This window comes from Megalobrama amblycephala, linkage group LG22 (genome assembly GCF_018812025.1).
Source record: "Megalobrama amblycephala isolate DHTTF-2021 linkage group LG22, ASM1881202v1, whole genome shotgun sequence".
Classification (NCBI taxonomy): Eukaryota; Metazoa; Chordata; class Actinopteri; order Cypriniformes; family Xenocyprididae; genus Megalobrama; species Megalobrama amblycephala.
This window is the reverse complement of record NC_063065.1, coordinates 4,102,915-4,122,190: the sequence shown is the minus strand read 5'-3', so window position 1 is coordinate 4,122,190 and position 19,276 is coordinate 4,102,915. Positions and strand designations below refer to the sequence as shown.

General features: G+C 33.8%; 1 protein-coding gene across 4 annotated transcripts in view; it reads left to right on the top strand.

Moving 5' to 3' along the window:
* The window catches only part of LOC125257441 (ankyrin repeat and fibronectin type-III domain-containing protein 1), a 94,522-nt gene that overhangs the window by 28,320 nt on the left and 46,926 nt on the right, over positions 1 to 19,276 (top strand). The window lies entirely within an intron of this gene.

Sequence of the window (19,276 nt, the reverse complement as noted above, 5' to 3'; positions counted from 1 at the left end):
GTTACTTTTTCAAATAAGTAACGCAAGTTACCCATTTATTGTGTGCGCTGTGTGAACATAATTGTTATTTTAGACTAGTTCTAGACTAAATGTGAGCTTGCATTTACTCATTTACTTCTACTGCATCCTATTCTTCTTTAATCCAGATTGGCAGCACAGGTGAAAGGTTTGTTTGAGCTGCGCCCTCTACTGTACAGGTGTGAATTTGCATTTCTTTCAGCCTGAGGCTTATTTTATTTCACTTTTGGTGTGAAAGGGCCTTTACATTTGCCAAAAATAGAACTTTTTTGTTGTAATAAAAACAAACAGCCCAGCCCAGATGAGAAAAAGTAACACAAAAGTAACGTAATGCATTACTTTCCGTAAAAAGTAACTAAGTAACACAATTAGTTACTTTTTAAGGGAGTAACACAATATTGTAATGCATTACTTGTAAAAGTAACTTTCCCCAACACTGTACTCTAAAAAATGCTGGGTTAAAAACAACCCAAGTTGGGTTGAAAATGGGCAGTGATTGGGTTGTTTTAACCCAGCAGTTGGGTTAAATGTCTGCCCAATGTCCTGGGCATTTTTATTTAACTATTGTTTAAAAATTATGTATGACTGGCTTAAAATGAACCCAAAATAGGTTGGAAATTAAAAATCAGACACATAATTACTAGAGGCAACAATAATAATCAAAAGATGCACATTTATTAATAAGCAATTTTTATAAAATGTTTATTGTTTAATTATTAATCATTAAACTTATTAATAAATGTTCTTATATTAAACATATTAATAAATGTTAATTTCAAACATACTTTGGGTTAATTTTAGCAAGCAATACAGTCATTTTTAAACAATAGTTGAGTTTAATAAAACTACCCAGCAGATTGGGTTAAAGCAACCCAAACTCTAAAAATGTTTTTAGAGTGTGGTAGTGACTGTAAATTTGACAGCTTTCTCTTTTCTGAATTGCGTAACCGATCTCTATTTTTTCCTGTATTTTGGAAAGTCATAGAAAACCAACTGGGAATGGTGGGAATGCAATGATAATAGTGTTTGCTGTGGGCTCTGATGTACCTAAACACGTTTCCCTTGCTTTAGCTCACCTCCATGTTCCAAACATGAAATTGTGAAAAGGGTTCATTGCGTTCTGGCACAATTCTGAACTCAACAACACATGAAATTGAGCGTCTGTGTTTTTTCGTAGAACATGTTTTGGGCTTCATGAAATCACTTGACGAGAGCATTTTTTGTTTCTTGCGTTGCTGTTTTGTGATTGTTTTGCAACACTTACGTGTTCAGTGTGGACAGACAAATGCACCAGATTAGTGCAGTGTAAATCGCTAACTATCATTGAAAATGCATGACTTCTGGATACTTTATCGCTCCAGATCTCTTTGAGTGTGAACGCCCCTTTAAGGTGGACTGATTCAGTGGATTCCTCACGGTTGAAGTGGGCGGATTTATTACGGCTTGTTTACAGTTGTTTTGCTTTTGCCTTCATGGTCTGCAGCCTTCTGTCAGAGACTCCATTTTGTTTTTAATAAACTGACACTTATTGGTTGTTCAACGTGAAGGGTGTATAAATATATACGTGTATGTGTGTGTGTGTGTGTGTGTGTGTATGTGTGTGTATATGTGTGTGTGTGTGTGTGTGTGTGTGTGTGTGTGTGGACTGGCTGTCTCCCAGCAGTACACCCAGAGAATGCAGCCCTTCATATGCTTACAAACAGTCCTTGGAAATCCTACTTACACAGAGCGCTACTACAAGAAGAGGAGTGTGTGTGTGTGTGCATGCATGCATGTGTGTGTGTGTGTTTATAAATATGTGTCTGTGTCTCTGAATCTGTCTACTCCATCACGCGTACACACACACTACATGCTCTGTGCCATGCACATTTCAGACCAGCATGTTTTGTAACCATGAGGACTCTGGGATTGGCTTTAGCTCCATTTGCAGACTGATGCTTTGGATGTTTAAACTGGAAATAAAACACATTGGTGCTGCCAGTCAGCATAAACACAACCCAAAATACAAATCCAGGAGATTGTGTCATTATAGCTTTGTGATTTCTCTTATTCTTGCAAAACAGAGATGATTTAATAACTTTCAAGTAGCGAAGTTTGATTCATTTCTGTGAATCAGTTCAAACGGTCCATTTCAGTTACCCGATTCAAAACGTTGATTCAAGATTCATTTGTATCATGTAGCAGTTTTTTATAATAAATACATTTTATATATATATATATAATATATATATATAATATGAAAAAATTAAACATATCAAAAAGTTACGTTTTTTTAATGTTTTTTAAAAATCAATTTTTTAACAAAATTTTATACTTTTATTACTAAATCCTTGCATATTTTATATTTTTGTGTTCATTTAGGGAACTGGATTTTCTCTTCTTTAAATATTTTTTGAATCTGGTTAGTTGAAATTCATTGTTACCCATTAAATATTTTTAAAAGGGTGTTTTATTGTTATTATTATTACTTTTTTGTTTTTTAGTGCAAAAACATAAATCTTGATATAATTAATATCTTAACGAGGCTGAAAAAAGGTATTTTCCTACATCACTCAGCTGTACTTTTTGCCATATTAAATATCAAAAATATGTTCAAATATTTTAGTAAAATAAATAAAAATTAAATATGCGTATTAAATATTCACAATATCAATATTTACTTGTTTAAATCATATTTTCTTTGTGTTCATTTAGTGAACTATAGATTTTTTCTTTCTTTTTTTTTTTTTACTATAATCTGGTTTGTTGAAATGATCAAAATGTTGGAGAATGCCCTTTGAAGGAAGTTTTTATATATATATATATATATATATATATATATATATATATATATATATATATATATATATATATATATATATATTTTTTGTTGTTTTTTTTGTGCAAAAATCTAAATCTTGATATATAATGACTATTTTAACAAGGCTTAAAAATATTGAAATATTTTAGCTACATCCTTCAGTCTTACTTTTTGCCATATTAAATATCAATAAGGTACTTCCTCTTCTAGCTCCAGGGTGGTATTATAATTGGGGCGTATCATAGATGGTTAATTTTTATTTCTGTCTGTCAGTCTTATTCTTCATGGGTTCAACATCACTGAAGATGTTTTTTAGGGCTTTCTCATTCCTGTCACGTTCCCAGGCGAGTGTGAAGGAACTTTGACACCATCAGAGACGCAGACGCTCTTCAAAGATCTTCCAGGGAGAAGAGAGATAACAGAGACTATCTGAGCTTTTGTGTCGGAAAGACAGACATTAACTGGGCTAAACAGATGGTTTTCAAAGAGCATGCTCACGGTTGTCATGTATTTCATCGTAGGTTTCAGTTTGAGCTTTATTTTGGTGTCAGGTGTCAAGCTTGTGTCCATCTGATTCGATTTAATGAAGGAATCCAAAATTTGAAAGCCATAGCTAGTTGAAAGCGAGCTCAGTTTCAAAGATAAATCATGGTAATGTGATCCAGCTTTATGCTCATATCTTTTATTTGTGTATTAAACAAAGATGGTTTAAGTGCCAACCTCCAAAAACAGCCCAAAACAACCCAGTCTATTTAAAGATGATGTTAACATGCACACATACATCTCAGCTCAGGGTTTGTCTTTTTTCATCTTCCGTCTTTTGGACTGTTGTCATGACAACACCAGTTATGAAATAAATGGAATGTTAAATATCAGACAGTATGTGCACACATATGAGCTGTTTGCCTTTGAGCGTTTGTTAATATAATGCAGATGTGAGTAATTATAGCATTCGATTGAATTGAGTTGAATCTTTGTATATTGTGGATCGTTTGTTATGTCGCATAAACCCTCTCGGGCTTGTCATAATGAAAGTTTTGTGCCACATGGAAAAGCATGCTTTACTGGTTACCAAATGTCAGTTTTGTGTTAATTTCAAATTATACTCATAATGCAATTAATATGTTTGCTAAATCAAACCGTAAACCTTGGTTGTAACGTTGTCAGTTATCAGCAAGACTCTTTTCATTTTAACGTTATATTATATTGTAAATCATTATTTTTGTTTTGCTGGCCACAATGCAAAAGATGAAAAACTAGTAGCCAACCATATAAATTACTTTTAGAAAAAAAATGTAGTGTCTAAATAACTAAACTTTTAGACTAAGCAGAAGCCTCAGGCATCTGACAAACTATAACAAATCAGCGAATGCATTTTTAGATTCATATTTGTTTCAACACTGTTTTAAGACAAATTTCTTCTTGATTAGCGGGATTGTTCCTACGAATCGTTTATATTGAACCATTGGGCTTGGAAGCGGTTCTTTTGTTTGTTTTTTTTGGAAGTAGGACAGAAAATATGCTGCGTATTTTTCCACGTTGTCGCTTTGTACCTGACGACAGAAGCTGATATGTCTGAGATGGACGGAGAGAGACTGAACTGCATGTCTTTGACACTGATAACACATCACACACACATGAATCACTCACTACAGCAGACAGACCAGCATTAGACAGCAGACAGCTCTCAGGACTGTCTGAGACACAGATGTGTGTGTGTGTGTGTGTGTGTGTGTGTGAGATGTGCAGTAGTTCATTACAGACATTAATAGATTGATACAGTTTGAATTATGTGTCTGTTTATTTAACTGTCATTTGCATGTGAACTAAATTTATAATAACATTCAGTTTTGTGCTTCCGCCAAACAATCATCCGAAAGTCATTCTTTCTCATTGGAGAGCTAAAACTGGATTTTTGAATCTGATTTGAGGTTTAGGCCCCGTTTACACCTCGAAAACGGAGACTTTCAAAAATGCTGCAGACCTAGTTTTAGTTTGAAAATGCCAGGTTTTCAAGTTGCCCTGACACACCAAACCAACGCTCGACACCCGACGGCCAAGTAGCACGTCCGTTCTGCGTTTTTGATAATTTTCACAAAAATGTAATGGCTCCCAGAATATATTTTGAATGCAGTATATCAAACACAAGCAGTGTTGCCAGATTGGAAATGTCCAAGTATCATACCAGACGCTCAAAATCATCGTATTTGGAAGAAAATTATCGTACACGAGTTTTTAGTCTAGATAAATTAACTAAATTAATAACTAATGATTTTTTACAACATAATGAATCAATACTGAACTAACTTAAGCTGGACATTCACACTATTTTAGCTGCTGTACAGCCAAAATTATGTTCCCTCCATCACTGTAAGCTACTTTGACGCAATCTGCATTGTAAAAAGCGCTATATAAATAAAGGTGACATGATGAGTCAAACGTACAGAATACAGCTATTTATCTAGACCAACAACTTTTTGACATGACCTGCAAATTACCACAATAGATAAATAACTAGGCGTACTTTAGTGGGTAAATGAAATGCAACTGACTTAAGCGCTGTTACAGGTGCGTTAACTTGTGCTCGTGAGAGTCATTCTCCACAATGATTGGCCAAGAAGACGTAACATGAGATGAGATGGAAGACATGCCTAACAACGTTCACATTCTCCTTACAAACATGACGTAGGGGATCCACTAGGGGTGTAACGATACGCTCAGCTCACGATACGGTACGTATCTCGATACGGAGTTCACGATACGATACGTATCACGATATTTTGAACAAAATGAAACTGAAATTCAGGTTTAATAAAAACCTTCTGTATTCAGATCAACAGCTGAATAAAGCAAAGCATCGCAAGCATCTTTTGCTTTTCTGTGAGCACAGCTGTTGCTGTGGCACTGCGGTAAAGGAAAGCCACGACTTTTCTCACGCGACCAAGCAAGAGACTGACGCGAGAAGCGTTTAAACCTGCTTGCAAGATTCAATGTGTGCCCGAAACACTTACTGAACTAGAGAGCTGATTGAGACAGACCATTTATATGCGGTGACAACCGGCTTCTCTCACTGCCACCTTGCAGAGTAGGTCACGTTGGCAGCTCAACCAATAAGATTAGACTGCCGTCATATCGTAAAAGCATCGCCATCACTCTACGATGCATATCGTAACATTTTTGCATCGCGATATATCGTACAGCGATAAATCGTTACACCCCTAGGATCCACAGCTAGATCAATGAGTATAAGCCGATTAAATGACCATCATTTAAATTGTCACAGAATCCAGAAACTATCGTACATTATGAGATTTTTTTCATTATTGAACAAAAAATTATTGACCTCTTCATTAAATTATCGTACAAATACGTTAATTATACATCTGGCAACACAAGCCTCTGCTTTTAAACCAAAAAATCTGTTTTATTCTAGCTTCATGCATTCTTTTATCAACACTAAAATGTGGGTTTCATAAAAAAAGCATTTTTTTTAACAAAAAGCTGAGAAAAGCCATTTTTTTTCAACAAGCAATGCTTTTATCGCTTGTTCCTTTTTTTTTTTGCCTGTGTTTTGATCTGGAGATTCAGGACTCTTTCAGAAGATGTGTAATAGTGCCCCCTACAGTATAACAGTAAATACACAGAAAGCCAGAAAATCCAGTCAATGGCAGAGAAGCATTGTCTCATAAATTATGGAAAATTCCTTTAATGGCAGAGAAAGAGTTAAAACTTTTTTTTGTTTTTATTCTTTTTTCTTTTTAAACCCATTCTAGAATATAATACATTGAAATGCATCAGATGTTTCTGTATATCAAAGAAAACAAGAAATCAGTTTGGTGGCTTTTTTTTTTGCCCTACTTAGATATCTGGGGCTTCTGGTGACATCACACCAAACTGGTTAATTTCAACTAGGTAGCATGCAACCATCTGGCCAAATTTCATGTATGTCAATTTTAAACTTTAATATAAATGTAGAGATATTGTACAGGTCTCAATATGTGCATATGAGTGTGTGAATCAGTGTATGAATGTGTGTGTACGCTCTTGGCATAATCCTGTTCAGGAAACAGGTATTCTGGGCTGCTGGCTTCTATTTATTCACACAGACACTCAAAGGCCGCCGTAAGCCTCCATTAAGACAGGAATGGAATGTATTGAGACCTGTCTACACACACACACACACGCACACACGGACATGCGCTTGCAAATTTCCATGGAGCAGGTCCCTGCATTGGCGTAGGCAAAAGCTTCTCTGCTGCTACTTTTAGAACGCTTAAATATTCCAGTGTAAAAACACATTAGCATGACTACACTGATGCAGGCCGCCGTAGTAACACAAACACACACATGCGCACACTGACAATACACTCACACAATATTAAACACACAACATGCATGTGAGCCTACAGTCCCATTTTAAGACACCAGAACAGAGTACTCTAATATTTATCTGTTATCACACACACATATACACACACAGGTGTGTGTCCATTCATAGATCGGGCTCTCGCTATCTCAAATCCCCCAGATTCCAGGGTCTGATCCGGGTCTCAGCGGGACATTAAAGTTTTTTCCGTTCTGGAATTTTGGGAAAATTATATTCATGTTCTGCAGAGATAGCGTCAGCGTTCCGAGCGCTCTGATTGGCTGTCGTTCTCCCTCTCTGTTCTGAGAGCGATAGAGGGATGTAGAGCGAGTGGAAAGTTAGCAGCAGTGGACGGCTGGGAGATGAAAGGATGGCTAAAGCCGGGATGGAGGGGTTGACAGAGAGCTGCAGAGAGAGAGAGAGGGCTGATATCTCTTTATCCCTGGCGTCTGGTGCACGGCTCTTTGTTCTGGACGCATGTCTGTGTGTGAGGAATGGCTCAATGGCTCCACACCCTGAGATGATAAATAATAGAGTATATTTATTGCACTGTAAACAATATCTGTGTCTAGTCAAATGAAATTCAACATGATATGAAGATTAAATAAGCAAATTAAACGCATGCATTAACATGCGTTTTATGTGATTAGATCGTATTGAAAACCATATTGAGAATACTGAAATTTCATTTAATACAATAAATAACTTAGTCAGCATTAACATTTAGATGAATATTTACATGTATTCAAGCTTTCTGTAGCAATTTACAAAATCAAAAGGCGACATAATGCATATTATTTACATTTTAATACAGTTGTTTATGTGATATGCTTATTAATGAATCAAATTAAACACAATTAATAACATTTATCATAAATACATTTGGCATTAACATGCATTTTATGTGATTTTGTGACATCATATTGACAACAATATTAAACATGTTTAATGCCATTAAATTGATTTAACACAATAAGCAACTAAAAGCATTAGTATTTTGATAAATATTTACATGTATTCAAGCTTTCTATAGCAATTTACAAAATCAAAAAGTGATTTTTCAACATTATTAAATATATTTTATGCCATAAAATTGATTTAATACAATTAATGCATTTCGTTAATTTCACTACATGCATTCATACATACATGACTACTTGCATTTTATGTATCGTATTTGACCACATTTCACAAATTTCAACATTATTAAATATATTTTATATGCCATAAAATTGATTTAATGCATTTAATTTGAGATGTGAAGATATTTACTTGTCAATTTAAACACAGTTTGTTGCATACATGAATGGCATTCTGTTGAACTGCACATTAAAAGACGTTTGCGTCGTAAAAATCTGCTTCAGCATTATTAAATGTTTTTAATTGATTCAACAGAAATTAATGTATTTAGTTAATTTGATAAATGCATATTTAGATGTACATTCAGATGCATTAATACTTAAATGAAAGCTTCCCATAGCAATTTATTAAATAAACAACCTCAAATTTTTGTCTGATGTAATTGGTAATATTTGAATTTCCATGTTCATTTGTGCAGCCCAAAATAAGCCGATGTTTAAAAGGATGCTTCCAAGTTTCTCTTCCATGTACAAATAACACCGATCTGTTGATCTCTGCATCAGCTTTATGCGAGAATATTAAAATGATTTGGATGTAATTGAATTAATTTAGTGTGATTTGATCTCATTTAGTAGTGTGTGTGTTTGCAGTGCTGTCATGGTTACGGATCTGGGCTCGCAGCCCAAAGGTTACAAATTGAACCCTGGCATGGGTTTGATCCATGAACCGGAGATTTACAGAGATCCTGTATCCATTGTGCTCTTGAGCGGTGCACTTAACCCCGAACTGCTCCAACAGGACGTCTGTGCCATGATGCTGCTGTACGTCCCTTCGGATGAAAGCATCTGCTGAATGACTAGTGCCAGTAGTAAGATGCTTACCACGAATACGGGATGTTCGGGATGCCAGGAGGATGTGCTCATCGTAGGATGCATTTCTCCCTGGTGTGCTGTAGTAAATATTTGTGTGCGTGTGCGCGTGTGTGTGTGTTTGTTTTTGGGGCAGATCGCTGCTCGAGGATGCAGGAATGTGCCATAGATATGTGCAGTTGTTCTTGTAAGGCTGATCCGACGTTCTCCATGAATGAAAACCTCTGTAGCTGCCACTCACATATTTAGGAATTGTGGACTGTGGACTGTTGACTGATGACAGTTGTCTTAAAGGATTAGTTCACTTTCAAATGAAAATTAGCCCAAGCTTTACTCACCCTCAAGCCATCCTAGGTGTATATGACTTTCTTCTTTGTGATGAACACACTCTGAGATATATTAATAAATGTCCTGACGCATCCAAACTTTATAATGGCAGTGAATGGGACCAATGTGTATGAAGCTTAAAGGTGCCCTAGAACCAGTTTTTACAAGATGTAATATAAGTCTAAGGTGTCCTCTGAATGTGTCTGAAGTTTCAGCTCAAAATACCCCATAGATTTTTTTTAATTCATTTTTTTAACTACCTGTTTTTGGGCATCATTAACTATTCACCGATTCAGGCTGCGGCCCCTTTAAATCGCGCGCTCCTTGCCCCCCGAGCTCTCAACTATATTACAGCGCATTTACAAAGTTCACACAGCTAATATAACCCTCAAATGGATCTTTACAAGATGTTCGTCATGCATGCTGCATGCATGCGTCGGATCATGTGAGTATGGTATTTATTTGGATGTTTACATTTGATTCTGAATGAGTTTGATAGTATGCTCTGTGGCTAAAGCTAACATTACACACTGTTGGAGAGATTTATAAAGAATGAAGTTGTGTTTATGAATTATACAGACTGCAAGTGTTTAAAAATGAAAATAGTGACGGCTCTTGTCTCCGTGAATACAGTAAGAAACGATGGTAACTTTAACCACGTTTAACAGTACATTAGCAACATGCTAACGAAACATTTAGAAAGACAATTCACAAATATCACTAAAAATATCATGATATCATGGATCATGTCAGTTATTATTGCTCCATCTGCCATTTTTCGCTATTGTTCTTGCTTGCTTACCTAGTCTGATGATTCAGCTGTGCACAGATCCAGACGTTAATACTGGCTGCCCTTGTCTAATGCCTTGAACATGAGCTAGCATATGCAAATATTGGGGGCGTACATATTAATGATCCTGACTGTTACGTAACAGTCTGTGTTATGTTGAGATTCGCCTGTTCTTCGGAGGTCTTTTAAACAAATGAGATTTATATAAGAAGGAGGAAACAATGGAGTTTGTGTAAACAAAGGACGTAGTGTAAGCGTTTTGAACTGCGAGAGTTTTACACTTTCTTCATAAGTTGAAAACGGATGACGGTCTGGTGAAAGCTAGATATTTTACTTCATAACTTGTTAAATATGGATATTTTTTTTACACAAACGCATCGCTTCACATCAGAAGGCCTTTATTAACCCCCCCCCCCGAGCCGTGTGGAGTACGTTTATGATGGATGGATGTGGATGGACACAGCTCATACATGTGACCCCTGTTCACTGCCATTATAAAGCTCGGATGCGTCAGGACATTTATTAATATATCTCTGATTGTGTTCATCAGAAAGAAGAAAGTCTTATACACCTAGGATGGCTTGAGGGTGAGTAAATCTTGGGCAAATTTTCATTTGAAAGTGAACTAATCCTTTATAATGTAATTTAAATATGTCAGTCCTGCTATTTATTCACCATTAAATCTTTACTAAAACTAAACTGAAACGGAAAACCAAAATAAATAAAAAACTAGGGAAATTTTCAGAGCTGTTGAAACACAAATGTTCTCTCACATGCTCAGTCACTGTCTTTTTCATTAGCGCAGTACTCATTGAGGTCACGGAGCGCGCTCTGAGTCTCAGTTACAGACAGACGGCCAGTAAAGGAGAGAGAGACTGATGCTCTGGTGATGCAACTTTAGACCTGTGCGTTTCCCACAGAGCTCCCCTCAGCTTTCTTACACACACACACACACACACACACACACACTGGAAAGGTTTGAGGTGGCGCCCCGACCCCTTTATTTATTAGCTCTGCTGAGCTGTGGAGTCTGTGGTATTTTCTTCCGAAATGCCATGCATGTGTGAGTGCATTTGCGTCCGTGTCTGTGTGTGTTTACGCGCTCAGGCTTCAGGTATTCAGCAGGTTTGGGTTTTAGATCACTTCGGCAACCATGACGCAGAAATAAACAGCACCGGAGAAAAGATTAACTAAGAGATCTCTTGTCTTTGTTCACTCTGCATTTTATTTTATTTTACTTTTTTGTTTTATATTTTATTTTAATATTTATCTTTTTTTTTTTTTGTAATTTATGTAAATATGCTTGATTTTAAATTATTTTTCCTTTCTGATTATTACTTCTTAAAGGTTCCCTTTTTTTGTAGTTTAAAATACTTTTTCCTTTCACAGCTTAACTCTTTCCTGGCCAGCATTTTGGATAATTTTCCCCAAAATTTTATGTCCCCCAGAATATTTTGTTGTATGAATATACTGTATGAATCTGCAGTATATCAAAAGAAAAAAATAGAACCTCTGCTTCTAAACAACAAAATTTTATTCTAGCTTGATGCATTCTTTTTTTTTTTTTTTTTTTTATCAATGCTTGCATAGTTTTGATTTTATATGCTGTTTATTGTTTGATGATCCCATTATTTTACATTTGCATAAGCAATACTTCTATCGCTTTTTTCTGCTGCTGCTTTGCCTGTGATGTGATCCATAGATTCAGTAGATTCAGAAGATTTGTAATAGCGCCCCTACCGTATAACAGTGAAAACATGGATTGCCGGAAAATTAAATCAATGGTGGAGAAAGAGTTAATGTGAATAGACAACTATAGAATCAGGGGGAGGGACATTCCCAATCAGAGCTTTTGATTGGACAAAAATCAGTGTAGTCCAGGATGAGTCATCAATATATTTGGTCGTTTCCCAGAAGAACAAGACGGTATAATTTAAATGTGAAGATGTTCTAAAAAAAATTAACGTTTGATTAAAGCCACAAAATTCTCATTTTGATTCCATCATGTTTCTAATATTTCCTTTATATTTGCACAATCAAGACAAAGGCGGCAAAAACGATCAAAAAGAAAAGTCACATTTTTGAGTTGGTCGTCATTCCTTGCTGATAATTCGGCTCAGATACTGTGGTTTGTTGTTGTGCACGTCTGCGTTTACGTGACTGTTTTTGTGTCTGACTGCGGCACGTAAACAAACCAAATACCGTGGGAATGGAGAGGTGTGAATCAGAGCGTCTCTCTCTCTCTCTCTCTCTCTCTCTCTTTTACTCGGGCTCTCGGTCTGTCTCCATGTCTGGCTCCCGACTCCAAACCAAAATGAGTTTTCCTCTTGTGTCAGCAAATAATCGGAGATCGTTCCTAACCCTGTGCGCGGAACATGATAGAGAGCCTATCAGACACGCACGTATGCTGGCTAAAGCAAACACGTCAAAGAAAACAAACAAGTAAACACACCACCACTTGAGTTTATTTAGGTATTTATGTTGTTTTACTACAGTTTCTTTAGTGTGTCGTGTGAGGCTGCTTTTCATCTAGATTATTTTTCCTAGTGTCTTTTTGTGGCTGCATCAAAATATTCTAATATTTTACGATTACAGCTACAGAACTTCAGGATGTGAATTGGAATTGTTTATTTCAGATTAAATCTTCTAATACTTCACTCTTTGAAACAAAAGTTTCAACGGGGTTCTATTTAGAACTCTAGAGTTCTTGACTCAAAAAAAGGGTTCTATATAAGGAGAAATGTCTTAAATGATTACTTTTATCTTTAACGTGTCATTTCAATTTTTTCTAGTGATAAAGAATGTTTACGAGCTGTTTTTCTATTTTTTATTATTCATTAAACTTATTAGTAAATGTTAATTTCCAACATACTTTGGGTTCATTTTAATCGAGCAATACAGTCATTTTTAATCAATAGTTTAAATAAAGTTACTAAGTAAACTAACTCAAACATTTAACCCAACCGCTGGGTTAAAACAACCCAATTGCTGGTTTTGTCCATTTTCAACCCAATTTGGGTTGTTTTTAACTTTTAACCCAGTATTTTTTAGAGTGAACCTTGTAACAGAATGTTGTTACTCCTGCTTTATATTTATACACTGAACAGAACAGAGCTGTGATGTATTGTCTATAATACCTGGAAAGAGCTGATCATTATCAATCAGTTTGTGATTTCTGTTGCTTCCAATAATAATTATTTCATCAAATTGAACTTAAGTTTGAATAGCGGTCATTGGATCCAGATGGTGTAGTTACAGCATCCACCAGTAGGGGCGACCTGGACCATCATAACCTGCTCAACACCCGTCTCCTCTTATCCAGTTCTTCTTTTGCTGTCATTTTTTTAATATATCTACTCCTTCCTTCTTTTTTATCTCGTTTTTCATTTTGATGTCAGCAGAAAGTTCAGCACACACACTGCACAATTACACCAGCATGATCATCCAGAGTAATGTTTGATGTCTGATGGCTCGTTTAATACTAATGAAGGAAAATAAACAGAGAGATCCGTGAGAAAGAGAACATGTAAAAGTGACCTAAACTGATTTTTGTGGTCTTGGCTGTCCGCTGGACCGGTCACAGTCATTGTTTTGAGAAAAGACATTCAATATGGAGACCCACACCCATAATAAAGCAAAAAAACTGATTGGAAATGTAGATACGGGCCGTTGTGCAGCAGTCAGTAAATCAGTGGTGTCTGACGGACCCACCGCCGCGGCTGGCATCGGTCTGCATGCGAATGACTTCATCATGCGGATGACAGCATGTCTTCTAGCCCCATTACCCTGATTTGAGGTGGCTACACTGCAGAGATTTATGGGTAGCATTCAGTCGCTCCCCACAGTAACCACAAGCCGTGGTAGATGGTGCTAGCCACACCCATCAGCAGACACACACACGCTCGACGACACGCTCGTGAGCTTTCAGAGCGTCTGTGTCGCTCACTGTGACTCACTTTACGGTCATGTTAATTGTCCGGTGACACTGAACACTGATCTGCGGTTCTTTCACTCTGACACATTGCCTGTTTCCACAGCATCCTCACCCAGAAGCTTTTATTGCTCCGAGGCTTCTTATGGTCTTGAAAAACTGTAAAACATATCAGGAAATCTTATTTTATTTTTTATTTATTTGTTTTTAAACTATTTTTTTTTTAATTACAGGCTTTTCATGGTCTTAAAAAAATATAAAATATATCAGGGAATTTTTATCTTATTTAAATTTATTTATTTTTTATTTTAAAATTTTTTTTGCAATACAGATGCGTAAACAGATGTTTCCACAGCACCCTTACCCAGATGAAGCTTTTATTGCTCTGAGACTTCTCATGGTCTTGAAAAACTGTAAAACCTATCGGAGAATTTTAATTTCATTTCATTTTATATTATTTTATTTTATTTTTATTTGTTTTTATTTGTTTTTATTTTAATTAAAGGCTTTGCATGGTCTTGAAAAACTATAAAATATATCAGGGAATTTTTTTATTTATTATTTTATTATGTTATTTATTTATTTATTTATTTATTTTTAAACTATTTTTTATTTTAATTAAAGGCTTTGCATGGTCTTGAAAAACTATAAAATATATCAGGGAATTTTTCTTTTATTATATTATATTATTTATTTTTAATTGTTTTTTATTTTAATTACAGGCTTTGCATGGTCTTGAAAATCTATAAAATATATCAGGAAATTTTATTTTATTTGTATTTATTTATTTATTTTTAAACTATTATTTTAATTACAGGCTTTGCATGGTCTTAAAAAAATATAAAATATATCAGGGAAATTTTTATTTTATTTTAATCATTATTTTTATGCAATACAGATACGTAAACAGATGTTTCCACAGCATCCTTACCCAGATGAAGCTTTTATTGCTCCGAGGCTTCTCATGGTCTTGAAAAACTGTAAAACATATTAGGGAATTTTTTTTTTTATTTTTTTTTTTTTTTATATTTTTATTTATTTATTTATTTATTTATTTAAATTTTCTTTTCTAATTACAGGCTTTGCATGGTCTTGAAAAACTGTAAAACATATTAGGGAAAATTTCTTTATTTTATTTTTATTTATTTTATTTTATTTTTTTATTTATTTATTTTCTTTTTTATTAACAGGCTTTGCATGGTCTTAAAAATATATAAAATATATCAGGGAATTTTTTATTGTATTTTAATTATTATTTTTATGCAATACAGATACGTAAACAGATGTTTCTTTTATTCTCATGGTTTCGTGGGAAATTGTATTTTATTTTTTATTTTATTTTGTTTTATTTTTAATTTTCTTTTTAATTACAGGCTTTGCATGGTCTTGAACACTGTAAAGTATATCAGGGAATTTTTAATCTTATTTTGTTATAATTTTTATGCAATACAGATTTTCTGTGAAACATATTAGGGAAATTTTATTTTTAGTTAATTTAATTTAATTTAATTTTTTATTTTTATTTTCAAAGGGATAGTTTACCCAAAAATGAAAATCATCATCATTCACTCACCCTCATGTCATTCCAAGTCTGTATGATTTACTTTTTTCCCCCGCAGAACATAAAAGGGGAGAATTTGAAAACTTTTTCCTTGCAATTACAATGAACGAGACTGAAGCATTAAAGCTTCGGGGAAAAAAGACACAATAAAATAAGTCCATATGACTTATTTTAAGTAAATAATGGCAAACATTTTGGTCTGTTTTGCAGAAAAGTATGGTTTCATAAGACTTGGAATATAGCTCACAACTCCTGGTAGTTATCAAGGACATTATGTAGAAATATGGTCCATTTTGAAATGATTTCGATATTGTGACTGAAGCAGGTTTCCCCCCCTTCATTCGTGTCAACTGGACTAAATTGGATCATATGCCAAAAAAAAAAAACATTTAGTTTCTGGGTGTTTTTAATTGATTTAATTATTTTGGAGAGAAAAGAGGAATAGAACTGGACACAAAATCAGCTTTTTGACTTTTTTTGGGGTCCTTTTACATTGAAAAATTGCTCAACAAATAATCAAACACTCCTATTTCTTATCAGACATATTAGTTAGTTTTCTAAACAAAATCACACTTACATTTGCCTCCAAAATTCATAAGCAGAAGCTTCTAGATCAAAAGGCTTTTTAAGATGCATAAATCCAGTCACGTGTTTCCAAACTTTTCACTGCTACTGTATATGTTTTATAGTCTAAAATAAACAGAAATGCAGTGAGAAATATGGAAGAACAATTAAAAAAGTTCTTATGTTTTGGAGAGCCGTTTCTATTATAATTAGCGCACAGCCATGCGTGCAGACGGGAGCTACGCTGTGGATCATTATGGCAAACGAACAGAGAGAGAGACACTTTTAGATTTTCCATTTCATATAATGTGCTGCAAATGTTTCCAATTTTCCATTTCATACTAGAACAACCTCATTTAGTTAAAGTGGGTGTGAATATGTGTCTGCCAGAAACGGGAAGCTACAGTATCAGGCTCTGACTTTGGAGGTTTTAAGTTAAACGCTTTTAAAAGACAGAACGGGAGTCTCCCAGCGTGTGTTTATGTTCATATATTCATCATTAGTTTCATTAACCTTCTCTTTTGAATGACGTATGCCCAGCCAGTGTCCCAAATCCCTGCATGGCATTATGGGAGCTCTTGGATTGGTTGAGACACTGCTACCATGGCAACCTCAGCAGGCATCTCTTCTGGAGTTCTGCCCCTCCTATAGACACACGACACACAGAAGTGAGCGTTTTGTGTGTGGGCTGTTTGTGTTTTAGGTACTGACCAAACCAGACTAGAAACTAGATGGATTTGCCATGTAAACATGACTTCGTCTCTCAGAATAACGTTTTATAGTGTATAAATTTGTGAGTAATATAATAACATTTTGTAGTATTGTTTCACATGGTCGTTGAAATTGAAAAAGTGATTGAAATGTTTCTGTATGGAGTTTAGAAAGCTGGATCTGTTTAAATCTAAATGATAAATTATAATAGTAATTTGTAATAATTTTAAATTTAAACACATTTTGAATGTAATCATTTTAGCACAAAAATTCTACTTTGTGTGTTTAAAATGTTTAAAAAAAATAATCGCAGTGTTTTTAATGATGCAATCATGAAGTTTCTGTAGTTATTGTTTCTTAAAATTCTAAAAACATCATTATTGTTGTAATTAGGATATTTTTATGATTAGATTTTAATGCATCAAATTTTCTCTAATATTGAACACTGAAAAACTGTCAATAATATCAATATAAAGTATATAAAAAGTACTGAAAATATGTTAAAGAGGAAATATTACATGTAAAGTATAAAAATATAAGTATATTTGGTAACACTTTACAATAAGGTCTCATTTGTTAACATTAGTTAATGCATTAGTTAACATGAACTAACTATGAGCAAAATATTGTTACAACATTTATGATCCTTTGTTAATATTAGTTCATATAAATACAATTGTTCATTGTTTGTTCTTTTTAGTTCATAGTGAATTAATTATGTGAACAGATACAAATATTAAAATTAAAATATATTATTATTTCATATCAAATATTTAAAATGTAATACATATATATATACTGCATATATGTATGTACTATGTGTATATATAATATATTCATTACATTTTAAATATTTTACAAAATAATATATTTTATTTAAAACAAAAAATAGTATTAAAATAAATTATTATTTTATAAAATATTAAAATACAATGTATACAATATATATACACTACCATTCAAAAAAAACATTACTATTTTTAATGTTTTTGAACGAATTCTCTTATGCTCATTACGGCTGCATTTATTTCATAATAAATACAGAAAAAACTAAAATATTGTGAAATATTATTACAATTTAAAATTATGGTTTCTATTTTAATGTACTTTAAAATATAATTTATTTCTGTGATGCAAAGCTGAATTTTCATCAGCATCATTACTCCAGTCTTCAGTGTCACATGATCCTTCAGAAATCATTCTAATATGATGATTTATTATCAGTGTTGGAAACAGTTGTGCTGCTTAATATTATTTTATAACCTGTGATACTTTTTCAGGATTCTTTGATGAATAAAAAGTAAAAAATAAATATATCAGCATTTATTTAAAATAGAAATCTTTTGTAACAATATACACTACCGTTCAAAAGTTTGGGGTCAGTAATTTTTTTTTTTCTTTCTTTTTTTTGAAAGAAATTAATACTTTTATTCAGCACGGATATGTTAAATTGATAAAAAGTGATAGTAAAGATTTATATTGTTAGAAAAGATTTATATTTTGAATAAATGTTGTTCTTTTTAACCTTTTATTCATCAATGAATCCTGAAAAAAGTATCACAGGTTCCAACACAACTGTTTTCAACATTGATAATAACTGAGTAGCAAATCATCATATTAGAATGATTTCTGAAGGATCATGTGACACTGAAGACTGGAGTAATGATGCTGAAAATTCAGCTTTGATCACAGGAATAAATTATAATTTAAAGTATATTAAAATAGAAAACCATATTTTTAAATTGTAATAATATTTCACAATATTGTTGTTTTTTTCTGTATTTATTATGAAATAAATGCAGCCTTAATAAGCATAAAAGACTTTGTTCAAAAACATTAAAAATAGTAAGGTTTCCAAACTTTTGACTGGTTGTGTGTGTGTGTTTTTATATTTATATTATATTTTAATTATTTTATAAAATAATGATATGTGCTTGCTGCTTCCTCATCCTAAGCCATTTTTACATTTTAATTGCATTCGATCAGCTGCTCATTTAGAAGCGTCTGAAAGAATATTTGACGAGCTGTTAATGATGCACTTTAATTAAATCAATGGAACAAAAGAGAAACAGAATCACATAAACGGATAAATGAGTGAATCAGGAGCCAATGTGAATGAATGAATATTTCATACCTGCTCATCTGTGCCTCTACATTAATGAAATGCCAAATAGAAATGAATATTACATGCAGGAAAAGTGGCAGGTGAATTTTTAGCTCATTTCAAATGGAAAAGAAAACTAGCTTGTGAATCATTAA